This window comes from Paroedura picta, chromosome 5 (genome assembly GCF_049243985.1).
Source record: "Paroedura picta isolate Pp20150507F chromosome 5, Ppicta_v3.0, whole genome shotgun sequence".
In the NCBI taxonomy this organism is placed as follows: Eukaryota; Metazoa; Chordata; class Lepidosauria; order Squamata; family Gekkonidae; genus Paroedura; species Paroedura picta.
The window spans coordinates 112,162,840-112,187,505 of NC_135373.1; the positions used below are offsets into that span (position 1 = coordinate 112,162,840).

Sequence of the window (24,666 nt, forward strand, 5' to 3'; positions counted from 1 at the left end):
GCAATTGTCTGTAAAGTTTCCGAGCACAATACAGCCCCCTGTTCGACACTGCCCATAATTTCAGCCAGAAACTGCAGCCAGGGGGTGTGTGTATTTTTTAGCTTTAACAGTGTGTAAACGATTAAGCGCCAGCTCCTACGCCAGCAAAAAATGACACATTGAATGAACAAACATGCGTTGCTACAGGTGTTTTCGGGTTAAAAAAAAACACTTTTTAAAGGGAAGCACAAACACAACAGTTAATTGGCTGTTCTGTTTGATTGACGGCCAGGGGCGGGGAGGAAGCACGGAAATATATCGCCTCCTTTGTTGCGATTTCGACGGGACCGGAAACTTGTGCTTTATGAGAACAGCACTAATGGGAGAGCCTTTTTTCAATAGAAACAGCTGTGTGCGTTACTGAGACCTGCCGCTATTGATTGCAGTGCTTTTCAATAGCGGTCAGGTTTAGCTACATTGCCAGTTGTGCGGAATGGTCCTGTGATGTCTCTGTACTTACAGCACAATACTATATTCACCCTTTTTAAAAAGTGTATAACACTGCTCATATTTAGCTTACAGCCTGCAAGTACCTCAAGATCACATTCATACATACTGCTCCCCAGAAATGCATCTCCCATCCCGTATGCATGCTTCTCATTTGGGTATCCCAGATGTAGAAATTTGCACTTATCCTAATTGAATTGCGTGTTTTTCTCATTTCCTCACTTTTCCAGCACATTCAGATCTTGTTGAACTCTATCCTATGGAGTATTTGCTACTCCTCCCAATTTGGTGCCATCTGCAAATCTCATCCAGATAATTGATAAAAATGTTGAGAAGTACCGGTCCCAGTATCGAGTCCTGTGGCACCCCACTGCATTCCTCCCTCCACTCCAATGAAATACCATTGACACCTACACCTTGGGTGCGGTTTTCGAACCAGTTCCATATGCACCGAACCATCTGAAAATCCATTCTGCATTCCTGCACAGGATTTTTAAAAGGGGAGGCTTACAATACATTCCAGAACCTTCGTGAAACTTAATGATTTCTTTTCTCACTTTTTCATGAATTGTAAAACTCTTTTTCTATCTTGTACCATTGTTAACAGCTTTTGTACTATTTCTTTTATTTAATCTTTTTTTGGGAGGGGTTAACCCCCCTCCCAAAAGCCTCCACCTGTGCCTGGCCTTGCCATGAGAACGTCATGGGGGACCTTATCAAAAAGCCTTACTAATACTGTAATACTTACTAATACTGCTGTAAGCAACAGCAACGTGAGTTTCCACAATCTAGTAAACCCATCACTCAGTCAAAGAAGGAAACTAGGTTGGTCTGGCAGGACTTGGAGAGAAATCTGTGCCAACTTCCCCGGATCGCCAAGTTGTCCTTCAGGTGTTTACAAATCGCCCTCTTTAATATCTGCCCCATTATCTTCCCTGAGCCAGAGGTCAGACTCAGTGGCTGGTCAATCATGCCATTTAAATTCTAAAAGGGGAGCCTCATGCCTCTGTTGCCCCATGAAGTACCTACGACTCTTCAAGGACTTGCATAGTTAGTGTGCAAACATTGGCTAGGGATGCCAGCTGCCTGGAGGAAAGAAAACTCCTGTCCCTTTAGTTAGAGGCTTAATGGCCTGTTATTTCCCTCTGTGCTGTGAAAAGCTTCAGCTGCCCATTTCTACTAATCAAACCTCTATTAAAGGGGAAAAAAAAACATTTGTTCCAGTGATGCAGGAAAGGCTCTTGAAGGCAAGCGAGCAATCAAGTGATGGCAGACCTCGGGTTCCAGTGATAGAATCATAGAATCGTAGAGTTGGAAGGGGCCTCATGGGTCATCTAGTCCAACCCCCTGCACTATGCAGGACACTCACATCCCTATCACTCATCTACTGTAACCTGCCACCCCCTTGAACCTTCACAGAATCAGCCTCTCCGTCAGATGGCTTTCCAGCCTCTGTTTAAACATTTCCAAAGATGGAGAACCCACCACCTCCCAAGGAAGCCTGTTCCACTGAGGAATCACTCTAACTGTCAGGAACTTCTTCCGGATGTTTAGATGGAATTTCTTTTGAATTAATTTCCTCCCATTCGTTCTGGTCCATCTCTCCGTGGCAAGAGAGAACAACTCTGCTCCATCCTCCATATGGTACCCTTTTAAATACTTGAAGATGGAGTTCCAATGATTTTTGTCACCTTAGCCACCATCTGAACGTCCAGAAAAGGCCACGGAGCCCCTGGGGAGCTCTTGAGAACCCCTAGGGTTCTGTGGAACCCCAATCGGGAATCACCGCTCTAACCACTGAACTGCACTGGCTCTTTCAAACTGGCGTTTGACCATAAAAAGTGAATGCTCTAGGCAAAGTTCTTCAGAGTGAAGAATATGAAGAAATGGAGGATAAGACCGTCATGGCCATGGGGATCCTCCACACCATCGACACCATCTTGATCGTTGTGCAGGACCACAAAGAAGTTAGTTGTCCCCATCGGGCAGACCAAATGGGCTACTCTAAAGGCTCTCATGGCAGATCCAGCCCCAGCCTGTGGGTAGCTTTCAGCTGGTAGTAATTTAGAGCAGGGGTGGTCAACCTGTGGTCTTCCAGATGTTCATGGACTACAATTCCCACGAGCCCCTGCCAGCAAATGCTGGCATGGGGCTCATGGGAATTGTAGTCCATGGACATCTGGAGGACCACAGGTTGACTACCCCTGCTCTAGGTTAGGATGGTTTGTAGAGCACAGGTAATGAGAAGTAGTTTCTAGGGTTTCCGCCTTCTTTACTCGATCCTGTCCTTATGCCTCTAATAAGTGGCTTAACATGGAGAAATGTAGCTGGTAAAGTGAGTCTCTCCCCCTCCCACCAGGAAAATCTGGAATGTCTTACCTCCCATCTTTGTGCTGAATTGCAACTGACAATGAAGCTCAAGGTAATACATCTACCTGGTTTTCTGTCTCATTACCCATGCCGATTTCTCCACACTTACTACCGCTCTGCATATCACACCTAATCCAATTACGCCTGCTGTTGTCATTCACGTGCTGCTGGTATCTGCCTGCTAATGTCATTTGGCATCTGAAATCCCTCCATTTTCCAATACAGAGGACAGATGGACTCACATTCTAGCAGTATTTAAAGAAGTGATCAGTAGTGACTCACGGAAACTGATACCCGACCACAAATTTCGTCACTCTTTACGGTGCTACTGGGCTCTTGCTCTTTTCTACGGCATCTCTGGTGTTTATGGTAGAAGGGCAAGGGCAATGAGAAAAAATAGTGACATTATAATTCCATTAATTCAATTATATCGGCAAAAAAAGTAGCAGTCTCATGCTTAATTCAGATTATATATGTTTTATAATGTTAGGGTTTTTATGGGGTTTTTATATATTGGATTTTTATGTACTGCGGCTTTATAATTGTTAGCCGCTGTGAGCCCTTGTGGGAGTGGTGAGCTAGAAATGCAAATATATATCAAAATCCTTAATTTAATTTCTATTCTGCCTCTTCCTGCAATTGGGCACAGGGCAGTTTACAGTTAAAAAACAGTCCCCCTCCTGCCACCCTCTTAAACCTCCACCAGATACCAGGTAAAGGTATCCCCTGTGCAAGCACCGAGTCATGTCTGACCCTTGGGGTGACGCCCTCTAGCGTTTTCTTGGCAGACTCAATACGGGGTGGTTTGCCAGTGCCTTCCCCAGTCATTACCATTTACCCCCCAGCAAGCTGGGTACTCATTTTACCGACCTCGGAAGGATGGAAGGCTGAGTCAACCTTGAGCCGGCTGCTGGGATTGAACTCCCAACCTCATGGGCAGACAGATTCAGACAGCATATCGCTGCCTTACCACTCTGCGCCACAAGAGGCTCTTGTATATGTATGTATGTGTGTGTGTGTATGTGTGTGTGTATGTATGTATGTATGTGCTAGATCCAGGTTGGGAAATTCCTGGAGATTGGAAGTGGGAGCCTGGGGAAGACAGGGACCTCAGTGGACACAATGTGATAGAGCCCAGCCCTTAAAAGATCCATTTTCTCCAGGGGAACATCTCTGTTGTCTAGAGAGGAACGGTAATTCCAAGCCATCTCCAGGTCCCACCTGGAAGCTGGCATCCCTGTTCAGTCATCTTCGGAATCCTTCCAATATGTCTGCTTTCAGCAGGAATGATTGCTATAGTATTAGTTTTATGCCAATAAAGGTATTCTGATTCTGATTCTATATTATTAGCCTCGCAAAACACTACATTACTTACTCTCTTTTTTGTAGCCAACCTAATTCAGCCTTTGCTGTTTCCCGCTTGCTGTTTAAATCCCATTTGGGCCTTTAGATGGCTATTTTTTTTGGCTAGGGAAACATTGCTTACCAACAATTATGTCTGAGGTCTTGAATGGCGGCTGTGGGAGAGTGAGGAATGGGCAGGGGCTGCATTTAAACAGAACGGCACAACCGTGCCCAATGATGGCTTTCACAGGGTTTGTTTAGAAAGGCCACCTGCAGACTCCTCTCTCCCACCACTCCCTTCAAACGGCCGCAGCAGTCTGTCTGCGGGAGCCCAGCAGCACGTAAAACAAAACTCTCAGCTTTGCTGCGGTTGAGTCGGATCAGCGGCGTTTCCTCGCCTCCTTTTCATCGCTTGCAATACCGGCCTCGCACTTCACGAGGGGCGGCAAAAGATCTCGTAAAATTCCAAGGCGCCGTCCTAAAGCCTCCCCGTGTGTTTTGTAAAAATGCTTTTGTGTGATCTAAATTCACACCTTTGTCAAACTGTCGGTTCCCAGCTGTTAAATCTGTTGAGTTAGTAAGACTTTTACTAACCCCACGCAGCTTATTAAGAACTTGTTGGGAGGAAACAAACCTTAGCGTGAGGCTATGCTAGAGTGAAAGTTTTCTAAAACAGCCAGCCGGCCTCAAAACGCATGGTTCCAAAAGAAGCTTAAACACTGCATTTAGGCAAAAGTTGTATTATGATGTAACAGAAGTGACTGGCAAAGGACCGAGGTGTTAGATTAGCTTTGATTGGTTTAACCTGATAGGATCAGGCAGACTGGATCCTTGCTGCGCATTGGTCAGTTACCTGCCTGTTTGGATCCTGCCTTGGACCTCAAGCTCGGTCCTCAGCAGACGGACCAGGCAAGTCCCCACAAATAGCCCAGGAATAATTGAGACTGGAGGCCTCTTGTGGCACAGAGTGGTAAGGCAGCAGACATGCAGTCTGGAAGCTCTGCCCACGAGGCTGGGAGTTCGATCCCAGCAGCCGGCTCAAGGTTGACTCAGCCTTCCATCCTTCCGAGGTCGGTAAAATGAGTACCCAGCTTGCTGGGGGGTAAACAGTGATGACTGGGGAAGGCACTGGCAAACCACCCCGTATTGAGTCTGCCATGAAAACGCTAGAGCAGTGGTCCCCAACCTTTTTATCACTGGGGACCGGTCAATACTTGACAATTTTACTGAGGCTCGGTGGGGAGGTAGTCTTTTGCCGAGGGATGTCAGCACCACCTGAGCCCCTGCTCCACTTGGTTTCCCACCGGCATCCCTGACTTCCTGCCGCCCACTGGGGGTGCTGCCAGCAGCAGCTGTGCAGTGCCACACTGAGAGGGAGCCCCAGCCATGGCAGCCACTGGAGAGCACCAAAAGTGAGCCAGCGGCAGAGTGGCAGGGCAGCCCCCGGGGCAGCAGCCGGGGAGGAGGACGAGGAGCCGCGGCCCAGTACCGACTGATCTGCGGACCGGTCCCGGTCCCCGGACCGAGGGTTGGGGACCACTGCACTAGAGGGTGTCACCCCAAGGGTCAGACATGACTCAATGCTTGCAGCACAGGGAATACTTTTACCTTTACCTTTACTGGAGGCACGTAGGGCTGTGACTGTGGACTACAGAGTCAAGAATGAAAAATATGCTAACACAATGAGCCATATCAGTGATCCCCAACATGGCGCCCATGAGCCCCAAGACACCACTAATGGGTTTCCTAGGGCCTATTTGAAAGAAGGAAGAAAAGAAGAGCTACAGACTGTGACCCAGAGAGCCAAAAATAGAGAGATTGCTAAACCAGTGGGTCATACCATTAGTTACCATGGCACTCATGAGCCACAGGGCCCTTGCCAATGGATTTCCAGGTGCCTGTTACCTTCGTGGATAGCCCAGAGCTAGCCAGAAGCAGCATAAGATGCTGGTGGTATTTTCTCTCAAGGAAATGGAGCCTTGGGCTGCCTGCCAATCAGGGAAATGGGCAGGTGCAACTGGTTGTGTTAGGAAGAGAAAACAGACCTGCCGAAATCCCTTCCTGTAAACTACTTAAAGGACCCATTCCTCCGGTACTGTTTTCCCACTGTGGAAGTAGCTATTTGTAATATTTTGGGCCATTTTTCTCTTTGTGTGTGGATAAGACGGTGTTGCTCAGTGGTCACCGTTACGGTTTTGTACGAGGTTTCCAGTACCGAGAGAGGTAGGATGACATACGTGGAAGGATCAGATTGACTTGTTGAATTTCTGCCTGCTATATTGTTCGGAACGACCCGTAAACCTGGCCAGAATAGAAGGCACTGAACATCCTCTTACGTGGGCTCCTTGACCTAGTAATTGAGGGGAACCTCCACATTCAATCTTTCACCCTCTGAATCTCAATGCTGGAGGCAACATCAGGGAAAGGCCTCAGCCTCTAGTTCAGGGGTGGCCAAACTGTGGCTCTCCAGGTGTCCCTGAACTACAATTCCCATGAGCCCCTACTGCTCGTAATGTAGTCCATGGACATCTGGAGAGCCACAGTTTTGGCTACCCCTGTGTCTAGTCTATGCCCTATTGCTGGCTGTTCACAGAAACTGTCTAGCCACCGTGTGAGACAAGATGCTGGACTAGATGGACTACTGGTCTGATCTAGCAGGGTTTTTCCTATGCTCTTATGATCAGCTCAGACTCTATCAGCCCAAATTTGATTTTTCTTAAGTAATTCTAGCAACATCCGGGCCAATTTGGAAGATGTCCCTTGATAATAAATGCAGGTGCCACAAGATTAGTGGAAGTTAATGGGACACTTTCACATTTCTTTAACATTTTAAAAGAGCCTATTGCAGGGGTAGTCAAACTGTGGGCCTCCAGATGTCCATGGACTACAATTCCCAGGAGCCCCTGCCAGCGTTTGCTGGTCTATTGGCTTTTGGCTCAGGAACATTTGAGCAACGCTTTCCCCATTCCATGAAGCAACTGCATCCGCAGCAGTGAAGAGACCAGGGTCTTTTGCTGGGTCTATATTTACCTAGAACAGCCATGCCAGCAACACTCTGGGATGTGCTAATCCGTCCGGATGCTTGGAATTCCTGGCACCAGGCGGAGGGCAGTGCCCTCGAGTGCGCAAATTAGAAAACTCCCCCGCTTTCACTGCTAAAACCTGCAATGGCTGTGCTCATTTTTATTAGTAGTAAAAATTAATACTCCAAGGAGAAGGCATAGTTTTACAACCAGCTGCATGGCTGCAATAATAAGCAAGACGGTGCAATTTTGCAAGAGTAATAAGGAGGGCCCTAACGATACACTTTAAATGAAAGTGCATTTGGGGAATGAAATGTACTGTGAATACCAGACCTGGAGCAGTCATTAATCTCTCAGTAAATAGCCGGCTTAGGTACATAGATCACACACATACAAAGGAGTATCAGATTCTTCTTTATTAGCCGTGGCTCTTGACAAGTGTAAGTGGGTGCTCTTGGGTGTTTGTCCGACTTGTCAGATCATGGGGGGAGATGCAGAAGGGATTTGGAATCGTTTCTCTCTGCTGTTGCACCGCTGATAACCTTAAACCTGACGACATGTAAGTAATTACTGGCATTGCCTTGTGCTGATAGGCACTGATCTAACAAGGGACTGGATTCCTGTGGACAGATTCTAGCTAGGAAGGCCACACTGAACTTGATCGCCAACAATGTGATCGTCATTTGGCTTTTGGGTCCTTAAGGGCCAGAGGAGACTTGTTGGAGGTATGTGCCAAAATGCTCATGCCTAAGGTTGCCAACACTGCATCTGGAAGTGCCAGGAGACTCTGATGGGTAGTTCCTGGGGAGGCCAGAGTTTTGGAAGGGGGTAATGACACTTCTGGGTGAAGTTCTGGGCTGCCTCCTCTAGTCTCCATGCTTTTTACCACAGACGCTAGGGAAAGTTCCTAGAGTGGCACACTTGGAGATGGGAAATTAGGTCAGGGCAGGGTAATTTCCCAACTTGGGTTGGTAAATTAATAGAAGGCCTAGTTATGACAAATGAGAACACCCACGCAGCCTGCTTTGTCTGTTAGACTGTCCCTAAATAGCTGCTTAGTTCCAGCGTGATGTTTTATAGAGAGCAGCGCTTTCTATGGTGGTAGAGGCCAGGTCTGTCCCCCTCTTGTTACCCTCTCAATACATGCATTTTTGCTACTCCAGATCTGCAGGACAACAAGGTACCCAGGGTCCAGGGCTGACTGAAAAGTCTGGTGTAAAAAAGATATATTTGAATAGGTCTGTGTGGTGCAGAAAAGGGTAAGATTTTTTTTTAAAAAACCACAAGCCTCAGTAATGAAATAAATGAAAGCAGCTATGGAAATTGGTGAGATGTTTGTATTCTGGAGACACTGATAGGCAGCAGAAATGCCTATGGAGAAATAGCTGATCTTACAAAGTTCGGGGTTTGTTACTGGTTTATGTGACACAATATATTTCACATGGGCGAAAAATGTCTAAGGATAGCTCTAGTGTCCTGCGGCTAAGCATTGAAACACCGTGCTTGGTTGGTGCCCCTCAACTTAGAAAGTTCCCACATACAAAGTGCTAGCATGTGGGGAATATCCTCCTGGATTACAAATATGGTGGAGTGCTAATCAATAGGACCAGGGTTATGGACACATGGCTTTGGAATAAAACTCTGTTCAGTAAAGAGATTGGCATGGAAGTAGGGACCTCTCACTTGAAGGTCCTATTATTTGTAGATGCAGCTGGAATTACAGGAAAACTCCAGATGGTACAGTGAAGGTAGTAACTTAACTTGGAGACCAATCCAGAGCAGAGAAATCTAGCACCTGATAGGGCCTATGCCATTTGTTTCTTCTTCCCCAACTATAAAGGTAAAGGTAAAGGTATCTCCTGTGCAAGCACTGAGTCATGTCTGACCCTTGGGGTGACGCCCTCTAGCGTTTTCTTGGCAGACTCAATACAGGGTGGTTTGCCAGTGCCTTCCCCAGTCATTACCGTTTACCCCCAGCAAGCTGGATGCTCATTTTACCGACCTCGGAAGGATGGAAGGCTGAGTCAACCTTGAGCCGGCTGCTGGGATTGAACTCCCAGCCTCATGGGCAGACAGCTTCAGACAGCATTTCTGCTGCCTTACCACCCTGCGCCACAAGTTATAGGGCTATATAACTATAGGGCAATGTTATTCACGCACATTGGGCCGCTAACCTCCAGGTGAGGCCTGAAGATCTTTCAGTTTTTCAATTTATCTCCAGACTAGAGCGGTGAGTTCTCCTAGAACCAAAATAATCTCACCAGCTGGACATTCAGTGCAAAAGAAGAGGAGGGGAGATGTTTCGGGGTATGCTAGAGAAGATCTTGAACTGCACTTTGCAAAGTCTGTTGCAGACATAACTTAGGTAGTATCAGGTTGTAACCTATGAAACAGGATTCAGAATTGTGCCAAAAGCTGATGGGACAAAGAACCCCTAAGTGGCATTTTCCTTTGAGAATATAAGAAAGAGTGAGAAAGAAGGGGAGAGGGATATCTATTCTGGTGATTTAAGACTTTCTCGGAGATCCTCTGTATCTCTTTTCTTGTTTCAGGTGGATCTCTAGCTCTCTTTTTTAACGGACTCCATCTCACAGGTGTGTGGGGGGGCAACACCCCATCCATGCTTGCAATGATAGCCAAATCCCTCTTAACTGAATTACTTTAGGCTGCCCACGGTTAACTATGCTTCTTTGCGGTTTTGGGATGATTGTTTCCATAAGGCTGGATCAATTTTACCTGGAACGTAAAATAAATAAATAAATAAAGCTCTCTCTCTCTCTCTCTCTCTCTCTCTCTCTTTTTCTTTTGGTTAGAACAGGGTGTGTTGAACAGAGCAGATGGCAATGAAAACACATTTAAATCCACTGATTGTTTTTGTCAGGGCTCCTCCGGAGTAAATGGGCTGAAGACTGGCTTCCTAATGGAATGAGCATGCCTTGCAACAAGGAAGGTAATAACAAGGTTTGCATTGTTCTTCTCGAAAAGGAGTCCTTGGAGAACACCCGTGAGATGGAAAACAGACTGAACACACTATCCAGCGGGGAATGGCTCAAGCAAGCTCTGACAAAGAGGGGAAACGGTTTAATCCCTCACCTGAAAGTGCTGGTCCTTGGGGCTGCATCCCAAGGTGTTTTTTGGGAGATGTGTGTGTGTGTGGGGGGAAGCACTTTTGTTCTAAATACTCATAAAATGGGGAAGGGGACAGAATGGGGTCATCCAGCACCAAGCCCTGATAGCAGAACTGCAATAAACAAAGAATATGAAGCTGTCTCCTTTATAATATCTAGTTCAGAGGCCCATAATCTCATTTATGAATTCACTCACTCACTCACCAAACACATTTATATTCCTAGCCCACCACTTCCTCGACACGTGAGGCTTGGGGGGCAGTGGCATTCAAAGTGAAATACAATCTTATTGAACGTTGAGAACCAAGAGGAGACACCACCACAAAATGGCTGCCACTAGGGTCAGGTGTTACTCATTTTATCTTCTGCCTTCTCCACAAACCTCAAGGCAGCTTACAAAACAGAAGCTGCAGGAAACAGACAACAGGAGGGTCCAACATGTGAAAACCATTCAGACTCAAAGTCCAGAGTTAAAAGCTAGTACAGCTGAAGCAGTTTACCCTCAGCTGAAGGGAGGCAAGTGATGGAGTGGAGGCCACTCTGGTAGGCCATTTCTGAGGAGAGGGCTTACCACAAATTGTAGCTCTGGGAGACCTGAGAGCAATATTTCATCTGCCTGTTGATGCTGATGCTATTTTTGATACTGTTTTGACATTGTTTTGATGTGGTTTTAACATGTGGTTTTAAATTCCCAATTTAATTGGGATCTGACTGATTGGTTTATTTTATTTATTTATTTGTTTATATTTATTTATTTAGATTTTAAATTTTACTATTCTATATTTATTATGTTGTACACCACTCTAAGCCAGCTTTGCTGGGAGGGCGGTATAGAAATCAAATTATTGTTAAGGCTAAGGCTAAGGCTAAGGCTAAGGTATCCCCTGTGCAAGAACCGGGTCATGTCTGACCTTTGTGGTGACCCCCTCTAGCGTTTTCATGGCAGACTTAATATGGGGTGGTTTGCCAGTGCCTTCCCCAGTCATTACTGTTTACCCCGCAGCAAGCTGGGTACTTATTATTATTATATTATATTATATTATATTATATTATATTATATTATATTATATTATATTATATTATATTATATTATATTATATTATATTATATTATATTATATTATATTATATTATATTATATTATATTATATTATATTATATTATATTATATTATTATTATTATTATTATTATTATTATTATTATATGATAAACTAGTAAAAAAGCCCATTGTATGAAGAAGACAATGGGCGCTAGCAGGTGGGGACCAGAGCGAGTGGCAGGCGAGGGACAGAGCGAGGGACAGGCTACCTGAAAGAGGAGGCGGGCGGCGGCTCCTCGGCGTCTCGTAGTTTTTGCCGAGGAGCACCAGGTGTGGTGCGCTGGGCTGCGGCGGCTCCTCTGCATTTTTTTGTTCTTCTGCGGCTTTCCCGGCGGCTCCATTGTGTTCTGGGGCCATGAGGGCAGGGAGCCGCCAGCAGCAGCGCTGTGGGCGGCTGCCGGGGCTCCCAGGGCGCCGGCTTGAAGCGGCGACAGGCTCCTCCAGGGTTTTTTTTTTTCTGCTGCCTCTCGTGGGCGCGCCGGCTTGGAGCTGCGAAAGGCTCCTACAGGGTTAATTTTTTTCTGCTGCTTGGAGTTGCGAAAGGCTCCTACAGGGTTTTTTTTTTTCTGCTAGCTCTCGTGGGAGCGCCGGCTTGGAGCTGCGAAAGGCTCCTACAGGGTTAATTTTTTTCTGCTGCTTGGAGCTGGGAAAGGCTCCTAAAGGTTTTTTTTTTTCTGCTGCTTGGAGCTGTGAAAGGCTCCTACAGGGTTTGTTTTTTTTTTCTGCTAGCTCTCGTGGGCGTGCCGGCTTGGAGCTGCGAATGGCTCCTACAGGGTTTTTTTCCCCTGCTGCTTGGAGCTGCGAAAGGCTCCTACAGGGGTAATTTTTTTCTTCTGCTTGGAGCTGCGAAAGGCTCCTACAGGGTTAATTTTTTTCTGCTAGCTCTCGTGGGCGTGCCGGCTTGGAGCTCCTACAGGGTTTTTTTTTTTTTTTCTGCTGGGAGCTGCGAAAGGCTCTTACAGGGTTTTTTTTCCTGCTGCTTGGAGCTGCGAAAGGCTCCTACAGGGTTAATTTTTTTCTGCTGCCTCTCGTGGGCGTGCTGGCTTGGAGCTCCTACAGGGTTTTTTTTTTCTGCTGCTTGGAGCTGGGAAAGGCTCATTCAGGGTTTTGTTTTCTGCTGCTTGGATCTGCGAAAGGCTCCTACAGGGTTTTTTTTCCTGCTGCTTGGAGCTGGGAAAGGCTCCTTCAGGGTTTTGTTTTCTGCTGCTTGGATCTGCGAAAGGCTCCTACAGGGTTTTTTTTTCTGCTGCTTGGAGCTGGGAAAGGCTCCTTCTGGGTTTTGTTTTCTGCTGCTTGGATCTGCGAAAGGCTCCTACAGGGTTTTTTTTTCTGCTGCTTGGAGCTGGGAAAGGCTCCTACAGGGTTTTTTTTCCTGCTGCTTGGAGCTGGGAAAGGCTCCTTCAGGGTTTTGTTTTCTGCTGCTTGGATCTGCGAAAGGCTCCTACAGGGTTTTTTTTTCTGCTGCTTGGAGCTGGGAAAGGCTCCTTCTGGGTTTTGTTTTCTGCTGCTTGGATCTGCGAAAGGCTCCTACAGGGTTTTTTTTTCTGCTGCTTGGAGCTGGGAAAGGCTCCTACAGGGTTTTTTTTTCTGCTGCTTGGAGCTGGGAAAGGCTCCTACAGGGGTTTTTTTTTCTGCTGCTTGGAGCTGTGAAAGGCTCCTACAGGGTTTTTTTTTTCTGCTGCCTCTCGTGGGCGTGCTGGCTTGGAGCTCCTACAGGGTTTTTTTTTTCTGCTGCTTGGAGCTGGGAAAGGCTCCTTCAGGGTTTTGTTTTCTGCTGCTTGGAGCTGGGAAAGGCTCCTACAGGGTTTTTTTTTCTGCTGCTTGGAGCTGTGAAAGGCTCCTACAGGGTTTTTTTTTTCTGCTGCCTCTCGTGGGCGTGCCAGCTTGGAGCTCCTTCAGGGTTTTTTTTTCTGCTGCCTGGAGCTGGGAAAGGCTCCTACAGGGTTTTGTTTTCTGCTGCCTCTCGTGGGCGTGCCGGCTTGGAGCTCCTACAGGGTTTTTTTTTTTCTGCTGCTTGGAGCTGGGAAAGGCTCCTTCAGGGTTTTGTTTTCTGCTGCTTGGAGCTGGGAAAGGCTCCTTCAGGGTTTTGTTTTCTGCTGCTTGGATCTGCGAAAGGCTCCTACAGGGTTTTTTTTTCTGTCTACGACGCTGTGAGCCCGCTGCGGCCGGCGGCAGAAGGCTTCCCTTCCCCCCCCCCCACCCATCCACCCCCCCCCCCGAGGCTCTCTGGAGCCTTCTCTCGGCCGGCGGAGCGGGCTCACAGCGTCCACAACGCTGCGAGGCCGCTCCGCCGGCCGAGAGAAGGCTTCCCGGCCCACCCCCCAGCCGAGGCTCTCACCAGGCGGGCCGCCATTTTCCGAGCGAGTGAAGCAGGCAATGGGGAGCCGCGCTTCGCGCGGCTCCCCATTGTCTGCTTGGGGCGGGATTGACACTCGGAGGGGCCAATCAGGAGCCGCTTCGCGGCTCCTGATTGGCCCCCCCGAGTTTTTATCCCGGACCGGTCCCGCCCTAACTCCTCCCCACTACCCCTTACTCCTTTATACAGTCCGTGGCGCCCGTGGCGCCACGGGCTGTTTACAGATACTTTTTATTGCAGACAAAGTGCTGCTAAAAGCAGCCATGGGATAGGAGCTGGTTAAAAATCTTTGGCTATTTTCCAAAAGCCAGAGAGGATCTAGAAAGCAATATACTGTATCAGTTTTATGGAAAACATTCATCTTACATTCATCTTTTATGAAAATGTTCATCTGGCATTCAAAAAGTGGTGCCAGGTGTATTTTGCCTTGTGCGCTTCAGCGGTTTTGCTGAAGCTGGTATTTGTCTTTCAGAAATGAATAACATTATAGAGAGATAAAGATCCTATCAAATTCTGAAGGCATTTGGTGCTCATTTAGCAAAATTACATTTCCAAATTTTCCTTCTTTTCTTTATTTTTAAACCTTCTTGTAAAGGATGCAGTTGTACCCATGTAGTCAGTCATGACATTTTGCGGTCTTTCAAGAAATGGATGTGGAGAAATGGACAGCCAGTTTTGAAGCTTGAAGGCAAGTAAGCAAATAAGTTTATTGTTGCAGCCTTATGCCCCCCAAAATCATAACAACAAAAGGGAAACAATTAAAACAAGTGCGTTAACAAACAATAATTAAAATCAATTCAGATTAAAAATATTAAAGCTGAATCTAAAAAGATCTTTTTAAAAAGATCAAAAATAACATACAGTTGTAAAGGTAAAGGTAAAGGTATCCCCTGTGCAAGCACCGAGTCATGTCTGACCCTTGGGGTGACGCCCTCTAGCGTTTTCATGGCAGACTCAATACGGGGTGGTTTGCCAGTGCCTTCCCCAGTCATTACCGTTTACCCCCCAGCAAGCTGGGTACTCATTTTACCGACCTCAGAAGGATGGAAGGCTGAGTCAACCTTGAGCCGGCTGCTGGGATTGAACTCCCAACCTCATGGGCAGACAGATTCAGACAGCATATCGCTGCCTTACCACTCTGCGCCACAAGAGTTGTACAGCTCTATAATGAACGTCATTGACTCTGGGTTGCATCAGAGACATCTTTTCCTAATGGGCATGAATAAGAGCATAAATATGACTACCTCCAGCTAGAAGGCAGAATTACGCATGGGTTATATTACAAGTGCAAACTACATGCTTTGTGTTGTACATTTATTTTTTTCTGGTGATTTTTCAAAAAGCCAACAAAATGCAAGCTGTGATTAAAGGAGAAGATCCATCTAGCAGGAAAGAAAGTATTTAACTTTCCCCTGGCACTGTTCTCTCGCCCAAAATTTGCCACCTTGAAGTTCCTTTTACTCCTGCAGAGGGCAATGCATGGACATTAAAGTTGCCAGCATCCAGGTGGTAGCTGGAGAGCTGGATGATACCCAGCTCTACTTTCTGCTGAATGAACGGCCAGACTCCCCCCCCCCCGATACATTTGCCAGATGTTTGGAAGCAGTGTCTAGATCAGAGATAGTCAAACTGCGTCCCTCCAGATGTCCATGGATTACAATTCCCATGAGCCCCTGCCAGCATTTGCTGGTGGGGGCTCATGGGAGTTGTAGTCCATGGACATCTGGAGGGCCACAGTTTGACTACCCTGGCTAGATGGCTCATGCAGAGATGTCTGGAACTCAACCCCTCCAAGACGGAGGTTGTGTGGCTAGGTGGGAAGGGGCAGGAACAGTCAGTGTGTCTCCCATGCCTGGACGGGGTATAACTAACACCTGCACCTTCACCCAGGAATTTGGATGTGATCTTGGATGCCTCCCTCTCCATGGAGCCTCAGGTCCTTAATGTAGCAGGGACGGTGTTTTTCCACCTTCGCCAAGTGTGGCTACTAGTGCCCTACCTGTCCTCAGAGCACTTATCCACTGTGATCCATGCAATGGTCACTTCCAGGTTAGACTACTGTAACTTGCTCTACACGGGCCTTCCCATGGCTTTGATCCGGAAACTGCAGCTGGTACAAAACACAGCTGCAAGAGTCCTCACTAGAACAACATGGAGGATCCATATTAGCTGCTGCTGAAACACCTGCACTGGTTATCAGTCTGCTTCCGGGTCAAGTTTAAGGTTTTGGTTTTAACCCTCAAGGCTATATGCGGGATTCTTGTATTTTACCTTTTATCTTTTGTAAGCCGCCTCGAGCCGACTTTGTCGGGAGGGGCAGGATATAAATTAAATAATAAATAAATAAATAAATAACTCCCAGTTAACTCCCCTCCAAATCTCCAGATATTTCCCAAACTGGAGTTGGCAACCCTAGGTTACCCATATCCGAGTGTTGTGGCTTTGGGTAGGAAAACATTTTCTATCTCTCCCCTTACCTTTGTTCTCCAAGATGCCCAGTTTTTATAAGCAGAATTTTTGCTTCTGTATTTGACAGATACAACTCCAGAGAACTGAACAGTTCAAAGAAACATGAGCCACAAATTATCTAGAATCAGTGAGTGAATGAGAATCACAAGAGCTTTTAAAGACTCTAATCTGAGATAATAGGACAGGATCATGAGCATAGAGCAAAACTAGAATATTACAATAGGCTCGCCCAAGAATTAATGTATGTAGTAACTTATTGGTTCCATCTGGCAGATGTTACTGATTGGTCTCTGCAGCCTACAGACCTCTTATCATCTTCAAGGCCAAAGTATGGAATGGGCTAATCGGCTGTACTTGACAATGGAAGAGACACCATGGGAGGGGAAGAGTCAAGAGTGGTGAGGTAATCTTCTAGAGGATTCTACCCAGAATGCACCCTGATTAGTTCATTATCATTGCCTGACCCGGGTGGGCCAAAAGCTATAACTGGCCTAGGATTTTGGAGTCAAGCTACCTAACTGGGGTTTCTATGGGACAAGGCTTTTCTTATGATCTCCCTGTTTGTAAATGGGCAATACAGTAGAGAATCTTAAACCAGGCTTTGTCAAATAGGTTTTTGTGAAATCCTGTGGTTTCCTCATGGTCCTGGGCTTCCTGAATAGGTGGGAGTTAATTAATTTTATATATTTTTAAAAATGTGTTAAACATTTATGAATTGAAGTCCGAGATTTCATGAATGAAAGAATGTGCCCTCTAATGCAACCTTTCATTGTGTTAGTTAAACTAGCATTTCTTATTTGCTGAACCTGCCTGCTTTTAGAGACTTCTGATGCCTGCTTGAAAAATTGATATTCTATATCTTGTTCTCATAAACTTTACATATATTTTTACAAAAGTATGTTTCTTGTACCCATGTGCCCTGGGAACCACAGGCTGGAACTCCTTGACAAGCCAAGTAAGGAGAGTGAGCAAACAATGATCATTTGTATACAGGTTAAATAAATTAGGGCCAAGAAGCATCCCTGCCTAACCCCATAATCGAGATCAAATGATTCAGACAACTTGTTGCCAAAACCACAGTGCACCTGTGCTGGAAGGTCCGCATGAAGTTCTTTCATATGCCAAAACAGTCTTCTCACAGTAGCGCAGCTTTTCCCAGAGTCTTTCCCAAGGAATAGCGTCAAAAGCCCCTTTCAAATTGATAAACGCTGTATAAAGACAACCATTTGGAAAGTGAATATATTTTCCCATCAGATGGTATAATGGCAAACAGAGCTGAGCTGCCCATCCTGAACCCTGTCTGTTCCTGACCCAAAATATCACCCTGTTCAAGCTGATCATTTAAAGAGCTTTTAAACATTGAATCAACTTGTTGCTAGCAGCGTGCTGGTTGTTCCCATCATGTTCCTCTAGTATGCCCCAAAACACCATTTGGAATTCCTGATTTACAGTATTTGCTGGCTTATAAGACTACTTTCCCCCCCTGAAAAACATGCCTCCAAGTGGGGGGGGGGGTGTCGTCCTATACGCCGGGTGCACTTCAGTTGGGATAGACATAGCTGCCCATAGTGGCCCATAGTACTGTATTTTGAGTGGAAATGTTAGGGGGTCGTCTTATACGCCGGTAAATACGGTAGTTGCGGCAGCCAGCTCTTTACCCAGGAATCCACTGGCGATGCCTTCTACTGCGTGGATTTGGTGGCCGTAATTCAGTACCGCCGATTTTGTCCACAGATGTAGCACAGGGATGTCGTGGGCTCAATGGCGACCATTTTATTTCTCATCTGTGATGAAAAGGAAGATTCCCTGTGGCTAATCCAGCAGCAGCTGTGCTAATCTTTTCTTAGACTGAAATAATTCACTCTCTCCCTTCCCTCTGCTATTGTTTGACGCAGGTGTTAGAGAATCCATTTAAAAGGGCCTGAATCGACTTTGTGTTGCTCTGCAGGCAGCCATGACAAACGAAACGAGGGGTGTCCTCTGTTGCTTAACCCGCTTGCTAGGCCAGATGTGGAGGGCCTCTGTGCTGAACCCGGTCTTTGGGATCATAAACCACACGTTTTTTCCTGCTGGCATTCCCATGGGGAGGGAAATCTTGGTGTGGTTTTTAAATGGATCTAATTTATGAGGAATGAATGGCATAAGAATGATAACGTGAATGGGGTGTGCAGATGTGCGTTCTCTACCATCTGTTTCCAGTGGTAACTTCATTCTTCATTGCCCTTGAGTGAATTATTCTGTAAAATCTGTGTGTGGGAAGGGAAGGGGGGGATGAGTTAGAAAAACAGTTTCTGAGTTTATGTGCTTAATAAGGATTTTTCTTTTTTACTGTTGAGTGACTAGAAGAAGAAGAGTTGGTTCTTATATGCCACATTTCTCTGCCCGAAGGAGTCTCAAAGCGGCTTACTGTCACCTTCCCTTTCCTCTTCCCACAACAGACATCCTGTGAGGGAGGTGAGGCTGAGAGAGCCCTGATATTACTGAAGAAGAAGAAGAGTTGGTTCTTATATGCCACTTTTCTCTACTCGAAGGAGTCTTAAAGCGGCTTACAGTTGCCTTCCATTTCCTCTCCCCACAACAGACACCCTGTGAGGAAGATGATATTACTGAAGAAGAAGAGTTGGTTCTTATATGCCGCTTTTCTCTACCTAAAGAAGTCTCAAAGTGGCATACATTTACCTTCCCTTTCCTCCCCACAATAGACACCCTGTGAGGAAGGTAAGGCTGAGAGAGCCCTGATATCACTGCCCGGTCAGAACAGTTTTATCAGTGCCGTGGCGAGCCCAAGGTGGTTGCATGTGGGGGAACACAGAATAGAACCCGACTTGCCAGGTTAGAAGTCCACACTCCTAACCACTACATGCACCTTGTTCTGTATTTTAGCACAGTTCCTTTAGAGTTCAGCCTTTTATCCTGTTCTTTTTCAGAACATAAGAGCCCTGCTGTATCAAACCTGTGGTCCATCTAGTCCAGAATCCTGTCTCACACAGCGGCTAATCCTCTGGAGGTCCAGCAACAGAGGATAGAGGCTGAGGCCTTCTCCTGACTTACCTCCTGGTCTTAGTATTCAGAGATGTAGTGCCTCTGAATGTGGAGATTCCTTTTAGTCACCATAGCTAACAGCCATAGATAGGCCTATCCATAAAATTGTCTAATTCCGTTTTAAAGCCTTCTATGCCTCTGGAAGCAAATCCCACATTTTAATCTCTCACTGTGTAAAGAGGTATTTACTTTTGTCCGTTCTGAATCTACTGCCCATCATTGGATGCCTTCAAATTCTAGTATTTTGGGAGAGAGAGAGAAAAGTTATCTTGATCAGTCCCCCTTTTCATGGGACAGGGTCATAGATTTCAGAGGGATAAAAACAGTGGTGAAATGTGGTATCTAGAGATGACATGGAGTTTCGCCAAGCTGGATTTTAAATCTGGACTATTAGGTCCAGATCTGAACTAATCTGGGCCTGGTGCGTAATGGATGTTTATCAAACCCTTCGATGCTCCTGCTGCCACCGTGTCATGATAATCCTGTCACTGCATGACATGAATGACAGGTTCATTCTAGATCCAGTCCAGAGTTTGGATCAGTTTTCTGTCCAGCTGACCTCTTGGAAATTGATCTGATTACTTCACAACAGTGGTCCTACTCTGATGACTGCGGGTGTCATGGCAACCGTCCTGTGTTTCCTGAGGCATACTTCCTTCCTCACCAAAGCATCTCTTTTCAAAGTCAAAGAGCCAGCCCCAGTTTTCCTCTAGTTCTTTGGTGCAGGAAGTGCTTCAGGAGATGTTAGGAGGTTGTTGTGTCGACCATGATCACTTATTTGAAAATAGCTAATTCCATCATAAGAGAAGTGCTGTCTTCAAGCAGCTTCTACAGCAGTCTTTTTAAAACCTTTTGACCATGGAGGAGCCTCTTAAATAATTTTTCAGACTTCAGGGAGTCCCAGAAGTGATGTCACCTGGCCACGCCCCTAGTAGTGATGTCACTAACCACACCCTTGACCCTCCTTTTACTCCCTCCCCCTGCCTTCTCCACTACTATAGTGGCTCTGCCTCACGTAGGGAGCGTGGTATAGAAATGTAATAAATAAAAAATAAAATAACTTCATTTCAGCCATACACCCAGTTCCTCTCTACTACTGAAATAGTCTCCCTTAGTACAGCTTCTTTTGTTTTAGATTCATGCATTTCCTGAATAGTGAGGAATTCTCAGCATCCTTTATATTTTCTTTGGAGGAATGAGTACTGAAAACTAGGACTACAGTTTGTCAAAACAGAAAAGGTGCTTTGATCTGCAAGTTTTTGAGCCAGTGCCTGTAGCTGTGCCTTAGGAGAGATTTGTTCTGAAAGAACTGGCAGAAATTTGTAATAATACTTCTCTCCATTCTGCTAAAAAGTCATTGGTCAATTCTTTCTTATCACACTACTGCTAAGGCAGTTTTACCCCTGGCCAACAAGTACTCAGAGCAGCTTATAACATTGTTCTACCTTGTTCCTTCTTTGTGAGGTAGATTAATGTAGAAAGAATGACTGCCCCGATCCAGTGATTCTTCATGTCAGAATGGGGATTAGGGCTGCCAATTTGTCAGAGAAGTTTCCTGGCAATTTGGGGGCTGTGCTTGAGGAAAGTTGAGGATGGAGCTCAGTATGGATATGAGATTGTGTTCTATGACGATCTTGTAACAACACATTCAGGTCAAAAGCCAATAAAATCAGAGTCCAGTAGCACCTTTAAGACAAAAAAAGATTTATTAAAGGTGTGAGCTTTCGAGTGCAAGCACCCTTCGTCAGTCTGACGAAGATTGTTAGTTGCGAAGTTGTGTCCGACTCATCACGAACCCATGGACAATGATCCTATAAAAAATTAATTAACTCCCACCGATTTAAGAGACCCTTCCAGAAAACCCAGGGATTCAGAAACCCCTGGCTGAGAAACTTAAGAGAAATGGAAAGCTTAGAGTTCCTCCTCTCTTGCATAGCTCTTAGACTCTATGGCTCCTCCATGAAACCTTCTCTTCATAATCTGGAGATAGGGCCCGGAATTCTCTCAGAATTCAATTTTATCAGCAATTTGAACTGGCGTCTGGCAGATGTCACCCCTACAGCACTCTGGCCCTTGATTGGCAACCATAATGATGCCTGTTCCTTGAAAGGGTCTAATGCAATGCCAAAGGAAATGTAGCTACTTCTTGGCCTAATCCTGTCTGTCATTATGTCTAGTGCTGACATCTCTTGTACTGGCTTGGTTCCTAGTTAAGGCCAGACTGACATGCAGATATTCAACCATGTGAAGTGTCTACCAGCACAGAGGAAGAAATGTCACCTAAAATGTTTCTGTAATTCAGGCAGTTATTCACCGGCCAGGAGCAAGGTTGTTTAAAAGAGTCCTGTTTATGGTCCAGCTGATGTGGCTCGATCAACATGCTTATGGGCAATTTTATTGGTTTTTATACTGTGATTTTCACTACCCCAAGGAGTCTCAAAGTGGCTTACAATCATCTTCTCTTCCTCTCCCCACACCAGACACCCTATGAGGTAGGTGGGACTGAGAGAGCTCTGGCGGTAATGAGTGCCAGCTCCCTCCACCTCCCTGTAACTGAGGCTGCGGAGACTCGATGATTAGTACTATGCCATCTATTGTTGTTATTGTTGATTAATTGGTTCTTATTACTGTAATTTATGTTATTGTTATGGATTTTTAGGGGATGGGATTTTATGTGAGCCGCCTCGAGCCTTCGGGGGGAGGCAGGATATTATTATTATTATTATTATTATTATTATTATTATTATTATTATTATTAATAATAATAATAATAATAATAATATAGCCCTGGACCTGTTTGTATCACGACTGTTTACTGTTATAGTGTGTTGTGTTTGGTTGCAATTGTTGGTTATTGATGTACATATTCTACAGACTGTTTTATATAAGGTTCTTTGTTATAATGTAAACCGCCCTGAGCCTCCGGGGAGGGCGGTATAGAAGTATGATAAACAAACAAACAAACAAACAAACAAACAAACAAACAAACAATAATAATAATAATAATAATAATAATAATAATAATAATAATAATAATAATAAAACTGCACCATCAGGGCTGTGACTGGCCCAAGGTCACCCAGCTGGCTGAGGAGTGGTGAATCAAACCCGGCTCACCAGATTAAAAGCCGCTGCTCTCAATCACTACACTAAACTGGCCTGAAGAAAAAGCATCTTTTCTTTTTATGTGCGGCTTCATGTGCGGAAAGGGACAGTTGAAGCTGTTCATGACACCAAAATAAATAGCCAGTATTTGTGGCAGATCACACTGATATTGAAAGGTCAGCTTAATTATCAGTAACAAAACTGAAACTGAATTAGGAACAGTGAAAAATTCAGCCCTACTAAAGCGTATCAAATGAAATCCCAAAACATGCTTAGTCATCCTGCTCAGCAAGCTTCCCCTGAGACAATTTAGTGATGTTTTGAGACTTTGGATTCCTTCCCCACCTCACTGTCTTTTGTTTCACTGCTCTCTGTACACAGTTATGGGGAGGAAGATGAGATAAAAATCTGAGCTTTCATCAAATGCAAGATGGAAACAGATTTTGGGGGCTGGGGAACTTACACAAATCAGAGAATGGAAGAGGGAAAGAAAGAAGATGATGCATCACTGGTAACACAGGCTGTTCTACAGTTAAAATACAGACATAATTTAAACATCTCTGCTCTGATTTACTCTGCTCTGGTTTGGCCTCACTTGGAGTATTGTGTTCAGTTTTGGGCACCACACTTGAAGAGGGCTGCAGACAAACTGGAGCGTGTCCAGAGGAGGGAAACAAAGAGGGTGAGGGGTTTGGAGACTGTATTAAGGAAGGTTGGGAGAGCTTGGTCTGTTTAGCCTGGAGAGGAGATGACTGAGAGGGGATCTGATAATCATCTTCAAGTATTTAAAAGGCTGCCATGTAAGATGGACAACAGAAATAGACGCCAATAGCACCTTTAAGACCAACGAAGATTTATGCAAGGAGTGAACCCTTTGAGTGCATGCACTCTTCCTCAGACTAAATTAAAAACCATCATAACGTTGGAAATATAAAGATAGAAATATAGAGTGAATGGGATGAAATTAATTCAAAAGAAATTCTGTCTAAACATCTGGAAGAAGTTCCTGACAGTTAGAGCTGTTTCTCAGTGGAACAGGCTTCCTCGAAAGGTGGTGGGTTCTCCATCTTTGGAAATGTTTAAACAGAGGCTGGATAGACATCTGATGGAGAGGCTGATTCTGTGAAGGCTCAAGGGGGTGGCAGGTGACAGTGGATGAGCGATTGGGATGTGAGTGTCCTGCGTAGTGCAGGGGGTTGGACTAGAGGACCCAGGAGGTCCCTTCCAACTCTATGATTCTATGATTCTATCTTATTCTAGATTGCCCAAAAATATATATGACATGGTGGGATATTGTGTTAGGTCAGTTCTGGAAGCTGGAATGGGGACCAAATACTGAGTTCTGATTTGGCAGTTCTTTCATCTTCAGTGTTTTGGCACCCAAATTTTGAATTCCTATTCATTCTTAGAGCAATATTGTAACGTAAGTTAATATTTTCCAGAAAGAGAATGCACAGCCCAAAAAGCACTGTTTACAACAAGAGCCACTGTGCCATTGTCGTTTCAGTTTGGACTTGGATGACCTGGGTTCTCAATCCGGTGAGAATCTGGGGTTGGGGGCCTTGGGTCCGTTCCTCACAATTTTCATCACCTGAAGTCTTTCTGGGAGGGCTGTTTGTTCAGATGTGGAAACAGCAGCCCAAGTCACGCCCCTTTTGAGAAAGGACAACAGCACAGGGGAAGGCCAAATCCGTTTCTTCTCCATGTGAGTGGCAGTCTCAGTCCAAATCAGTAACTAAGGTTGCCAGCTCTGCTTTGGAAAATAGCTGGAGATTTAAGGTTGGAACCTGAGAGAGTAGGGTTTAGAGAAGGGAAGGACCTCAGGAGGGTACAATGCCATACAGCAGGGGTAGTCAACCTGTGGTCCTCCAGATGTTCATGGACTACAATTCCCATGAGCCCCTGCCAGCAAACGCTGGCGGGGTCTCATGGGAATTGTAGTCCATGAACATCTGGAGGACCACAGGTTGATTACCCCTGCCATACAGCCCACCTTTCAGAGCAGCCATTTTTTTTCCAGGAGAAGTTTTAAATAAAGAAATAAGCAAATCATTTAGTCTGGAGATCAGATGTAATTGCAGGTGGTCTCCAGCCCCCACCTGAAGGCTAATTGTCTTATCAGGAACAGCAAACACGGGAAACGCAGTCCTGGATCCAAAATGTATGCTCCACAATGGGTAGATGAGTCAAAAGGAAAGTTTAAGTCGGCACAAGTACCCAGGGAACACTATATATCTGTTGTTG

The 24,666-nt window shown here is 45.5% G+C and overlaps 1 long non-coding RNA gene across 1 annotated transcript; it reads left to right on the forward strand.

Moving 5' to 3' along the window:
- The first annotated feature begins 10,067 nt into the window (after positions 1-10,067).
- On the forward strand, positions 10,068-17,037 carry LOC143838534 (uncharacterized). The gene is made up of 3 exons (XR_013231411.1): positions 10,068-10,173; positions 14,402-14,498; positions 16,549-17,037. It is a non-coding gene; the product is annotated as an uncharacterized LOC143838534 (long non-coding RNA).
- The last annotated feature ends 7,629 nt before the right edge of the window (positions 17,038-24,666 follow it).